Source organism: Dermacentor albipictus, chromosome 10 (assembly GCF_038994185.2).
Source record: "Dermacentor albipictus isolate Rhodes 1998 colony chromosome 10, USDA_Dalb.pri_finalv2, whole genome shotgun sequence".
Classification (NCBI taxonomy): domain Eukaryota; kingdom Metazoa; phylum Arthropoda; class Arachnida; order Ixodida; family Ixodidae; genus Dermacentor; species Dermacentor albipictus.
Window position 1 is genome coordinate 69,787,936 of NC_091830.1, and position 6,102 is coordinate 69,794,037.

Below are 6,102 nucleotides of genomic sequence, written 5' to 3' on the forward strand. Positions count from 1 at the left end.
GAGAGGGGATTTTCTTCGCCTAAAGAAAAGCTAACACTAGTAACTCCAAAATTTAGGCGGGACCCTCAAACGCAGAATTCAAATTAGCCTGCTCAAACCATCCGCATTGCTATGCAACTTTCCCTTCTTATATCTAACGGAGAAGTTGTACTCTTGGAGAGTGAGGCTCCATCGGAGCAAGCGGCCGTTTTTGTGTGACATTTGATTGAGCCACGTCAGAGGACAGTGGTCGGTCTCGAAGATGAACTTCGCTCCGTACAAGTAACACGACAACTTCTGGGCGGCCCAAACCAAACAAGCGCATTCCTTCTCTGAAGCGCTGTAGGCTTCCTCTCTTACATTTAGTTTACGGCTGGCGTAGAGGATAGGATGCTCCTCGTTATCGTCGCCGACTTGACTAAGTACCACGCCCATACCTCTGTCGCTTGCGTCGCATTGAACCATGAATTCCTTTGTGTAGTCTGGCGCGCGAAGCACAGGGCGAGAAACCAATAGCGTTTTCAAACTTTGGAAAGCGTTCTCTTTGTCCTTATCCCAGTGTACGTTACTCGGTGCTCCCTTTCGGAGGGCGTCTGTTAATGGACTTGTCAATTGCGAGTAATTCGGAATGTACCGTTGATAGTACCCCACAAGTCCCAAAAATGAACGAACGTCCGTTTTCGTGCGCGGCTGAGAAAAATCTCCAATCGTCGCTATTTTCAGCTCAGCCGGCCGTCTCATCTCCTGACCGACAACATGGCCCAGATAAGTAACCTGTGAACAACCGAACCTACACTTTTCCGCTTTCATCGTTAAGCCGGCTTCAAACGTACGAAGCCTCGCATTCTTGTCGTAATAGACTTTGGCGTTCTTTTGAGCTATTGCCATGTTCTTTCCGACTAGTTCTTGGTTTGCGCTTAGCCGTTCCAGTAAATTTAGCACGTATTCAACCACTGTCGGAATCTCCCCTCTTTCTTCCCACATCTCTCTTAACTTTCTCAGTGGAGAACGGGAGTGTCCTCTCATACACTAGTTCTGCTGGTGAGAACCCTGTCGCTTCATGTGGAACCGTTCGCAAAGCAAACAAAGTTGCCGGCAGACAGTTCTCCCAGTCCTCCTTGTGCTCGTAACAGAGCGCACGCAAAACTCGCTTAAGCACCGAATGCCACCTCTCTACACTGTTTGACTGAGGGTGATAGACAGAACTGTGTATTAACTTTACCCCGCACTTTTGCAAGAATGTGGAAGTCAATGCGCTCGTGAATACTGACCCTTGATCTGCCTGAATTTCGGCTGGAAACCCAACTCGTGCAAACACTGTCAAAAGCGCGTCTACTACTTCGGTGGAGCTGAGCTCTTTCAAAGGGATTGCTTCTGGAAACTTGGTGGCCGGACACAGCATGGTAAACAAGTACCTGTAGCCTGATTTTGTTTTTGGAAGAGGCCCTACCGTGTCTATTACAAGCCGTCTGAAAGGCTCTGTTATTAAGGGCACTACCTTCAGTGGAGCTTTCCAAGTCTCTCCTGGTTTACCAGAACGCTGGCAGGCGTCGCATGATCTTACAAAGTTTTCTACATCTTTGAAACAGCCAGGCCAGTAGTATTCCATAAGCAATCTTTCCTTTGATTTGTTTATGCCTAGGTGGCCGGACCACCCATTTCCATGACAAAGACTCAAAAGGTCCTCCCTAGTAGGTATGACTAACTGATCTAAAATCCTACCCTTTCGATCTCTGTAATGCCGATACAACAATCCTCCTCTCTCATGTATCGTTACGTTGCGCCTAGCAATGCCTTCTTTAGCTGTGTCACGTAATTTAGCTAAGCTCTCATCATTCTTTTGCTCAGCTGCCAGTGACTCTCTATCCACGCGTAAGAGTTGATCAAAGTTCTTTGAGGTCGGTGATAATAACGACCCTGTCTCGCTTGTGAGCGCGTCTGCTTGCTCTTCCTGCAGGCTAGAACTCTGACACTCTAGTGCTACGCTCTCATTGAGCTGGTCAACTGGCAGGCTCTCCTCAACTGTTCTTTTGTCCCTCGGGCCTAGCTCGGATTCGGGTATTGAAGCTATCCCCTTTTCTGCTTCAGCTGGAGGAGCTTGAGCATTTTCAGCCGAAAGCGCCGCGATCTTACGAGCTTGGCCTCTGGTCAATGCCTGTACTATGCCCTCTCCCAGTTTGAGCCCTCTGTCACGCAGTAACTGATTCGAACGATTCGAAAAGATGTAGGGATACTGCAGTGACAAAAATTTGGAAACTGCAGCCTCAGTCTCTAGCTCCCCGAATGGTCCACTGATTTTGACTTTGGCCATGGGCAGACACACGCTGTGTTCTTCTACAACCTGTTTTATCCATGCTACTTCTCCGCTGAAGTCATCTACCATCACGTAAGACGGATGGACAATGTCCAGCGTGGCGGCACTGTCTCTTAGCACTCGGCATGGTTTTCCATTAACTTGCAGGTCGTGGAGATATGGACTTAAAAGTTCCATATTCTCATCTTTTTCCTCTACGTAGGAAAAAACTACGCTAGACTTCTCGCAGTTTACAGTTATATGTCCCAGTTTGTGGCATTTGTAACAGCGAATTGGTCTAACAGATTCGAATTTTCTTTTCTGTTCTTTTTGTGCGGTTTCTCCGTTAAGTTTCTCCTCGCTCTTTTCTGCGGGCTTTTCCGCCATGTCTACAGGCTCGGATCGTCTAGTTTGCGCACCCTTTTTGAACGGAAATGGTTTCCGCGGTCCATTTCGACCGTCCCAGTTTCCCTCCTCGGCGTTCAATTTTCTACGGGTTGCGTACTCTTCGGCTAATTCAGCCGCCCTTTCCACAGTGTTTACATTACCTCTGTCTTGCACCCACAGTTTCACAGCTTGAGGGATGGTTTTGTAAAACTGCTCTAGACACATGCATTCAATGATCATGTCTCTGCTGTCGCACGCTTCCGCGCTTTTAAGCGCCACTCAACTAGGTTGGCCTTTAAGCTATATGCAAACTCCGGATAGCCCTCGCTATCTTTCTTGCCTGTGCTCCTAAACCTTTGCCGAAAAGCTTCGGCTGAAAGGCGGTATTTCTTCAGGAGACTAGCCTTAACTTTTGCATAATCATATGCATCCTGCACACTCAGTCTGGCGATTACTTCCGCCGCCTCACACGGCAACATAGACAGCAACCGCTGTGGCCATGTACTCGGACCGAAGTTCATCTTTTCGCAAGTCCTTTCAAAATTGCTTAGGAACAAGCCTATGTCGGTCCCGACCTCAAATGGCTTTAATAGCCTGTCCATGCGGTACGATTCTGCCTCACCTGATCGACCCAGAGCGCCTTCACTTCCTTGAGACAACTCCAAACGTCTGTTTTCAAGTTCAAGTTGCATTTTTCTTAACTCGCGATCTTTATCGCGTTCCTCTCTCTCTCGTTTTTCTCTGTCTCGTTCTTCTCTTTCTTTTTCCCGTTTCTCTCTCTTTTTGAGAAGTTCCAATCCCATTTCAATATCTTGCTCACTGGCCTGATTGGAAATTAGCTCCAATAATTCCGATTTGAGCATTTCCTTGCGTACATCTAGGCCCAGTTCCTCACCAACAATCAACAACTCGTCTCTCAGCAGTGTCCTTAACTCCATGACTGCTGCTTTACTGCCTTGATTCTGCTCTCTAAATCTAGCTAGGAAAACACAACCTAGCTAACACACAACAATCTAGCTTCCCTACTGTTCTAAACAGAACAACCCCAAAATGAAGCCTAGAGAGTCAAAGCAAAAACCAAGCACTCACCGCAGATACAGCACCATGTCGCAAAGTCCATCTCACCGCTGTCAGCCAGTTGTCAGGATTGGGGCTCAATCCCATCGTCCGTGGTCCTTTGCCAAGAATGGAGTACGGCATGAATTCGAAGGTAGCTGGCCCATGCCGTCGTCCAACTTATTTACCCCAAGTAACCACGGATATCCGGGCGACGTCCGACGGACGTCCTTTCTGGATATTCGGGATGTCCGTGGGATATCCATGAATGTCCGACGTACGTCCGAGGGACGTCCCTGGGGAATCCAAAGGTAATCGCTTTGGCATCCGTAGTACGTCCGACGCGGACATCCAGCATGGACATTCAGGGGACGTTCAGGATATATATATATATATATATATATATGTGTGTGTGTGTGTGTGTGTGTCTTCCCGGGGATATTCCAGATATACACATGCCTTGAAGCGACAGTAGTGGCCGGGACACATTCAAGCACCGGACCATTATATATACATATATTACATTGGTCTAATGCTTGAATGCATTCTTGTTTTAAATAAACGAGAAATGAACTTACACCAACTTCCAAATACAATTAAACGTTTATTGTCACCTTATACATATACATAAAAAGACCAATAAGCAGATATATGCGTACTGTTCAAAGAACAAATAAATACACGGATAAAGAAGAAAACTTGCAATTTCAATAGCACAACACAAGGTAGAGAACAGCAGAACAAAAAATACTTATTGCCCACCCTGCATTGACATTTGTGTTTGCAGCATGGAATAAAAAGAAAGAGCAAAAATACATCAATTAGCATTATTAAGCAGCGAAAGCAACAGAAATGACATGAAGGAATTAATCTTGACTACATCACTTCACTAGCACTCTGCGACACGGGCACAAAAAATGACATTAACTGGCTAATGCCTTAAACTTTAATGTCATTCGCGGGGTGCCACACGGACATGCTTAATGGTATTGCAGCTTAAGTGTTATTCGCGACGTAGTGCGTTCTCGTAAGTCAACTTGCCGTCAAATGCGTACTCTCGTTCCCAATGTCTCCACATTCTGACGTAGCTAAACGAACTATTAGTGAAGAACAATCAATATATTCTTCACTTTCTTTAAACAATAGCTCTTTCTCGTGGCGTAGTGCGTTCTTACAATTATTAAAACTTACTTGGCCATCGAATGCGTACTCTCGTTTACAATGTCCCCGCCGTGGCCGTAGTGACCATATTCTCACGATATTAAACAAACTTGTAGATAAAAACAACTAATATATTCTTCACTTTTTTAAAAGGAGCTTTTTATTTTTCGTAGAGATCAGCAGGCGATCTTGCTGCTACTGACGGCTACAGCTCTGATCATGAGCGCATTAGCCAGGAGAAGCTCTTTGCCAGGAGAATCAAAAGGGCGCCAATGAAGAGTCCGCGGTAGCTAAAGAAAAATGTAGACTCCGGGGTCCTGCTTACCAGAAAACCCGCATTGACTTGTGCGTACACCTCTCCTAAGGGATCCTGTTCCGTTCTCACAGCGAAGTGAACCATCCGAAGCGTCACGTAGAGTATATCCATCAGGGAAACAAGGCACATTGTCCTTAGTGAGCGTAGTGTCACAACCACCGTCCTGAACTTCCGATGTCGCCTCGGTGCAGCGACCAACATCACAAGGCGTACAAATGTTTGCAGGGACAGCCCGACCGCACATGTTAATGCATGCGTGCGGGGTATACGCGCCACTGCACAGTTCTAGACTTGCGAATTCTCGAGCTGTTGACTGCTGGCTGCCGGTGCGAGATCCGAAGTCCTCGAATATCGTCTTTGTTTCCAGCGACGCTCTTTTTTCGCGCGTGCGGCTTCTCCCGCAGTCTAGGCATCCTGGCACCTGTGAAGAAAACACATTTCAATACCCAAACGAATTAAAAAAGAAATCGATGTAGCTGTCATACCTTGGTAGCTGAGTAGGAGACTTCGGCAGGCACGGAAGGTGACAAACGCTGCTCCGCTGCCCTAAAACGATCGCAGAATGAAAAAATGGCGTGGCGACGATGGCTAGAGCTTGGATTGGATTGGATGACTGCAGCGTTCTGCTTTGCCAAGGTTCTAACACTTCCACGTGCATCTACGCAAACATAAATAGGTTTTTAAAATATTCTATTATTACACAGTTAAATATTTACTTATTCTGGGAATATTCGGTATCTGATTTTCGAGTTTTTTCAGTTTCTGCTAAAGCTGTCGGCGCCAGAATAACATAGCCTTTGAGATTACTGTCAATGCATGGCGGCTCTGACGCATTATAGCTTTCGTAATCGCTTTCAACGCATGCAGCCACCAAAAGCGTAGCCTTTGAGATTTGTTTTTGTTACCTATA

General features: G+C 46.3%; 1 long non-coding RNA gene across 1 annotated transcript; it reads right to left on the bottom strand.

The window, feature by feature from the left end:
• Positions 1–4,299: 4,299 nt before the first annotated feature.
• LOC135898486 (uncharacterized) lies at positions 4,300–5,839 on the bottom strand. Its single transcript, XR_010563345.2, has 2 exons — positions 5,678–5,839; positions 4,300–5,613 (listed from the first exon to the last, which is right to left on the bottom strand). It is a non-coding gene; the product is annotated as an uncharacterized lncRNA (long non-coding RNA).
• Between the last annotated feature and the right edge of the window lie 263 nt (positions 5,840–6,102).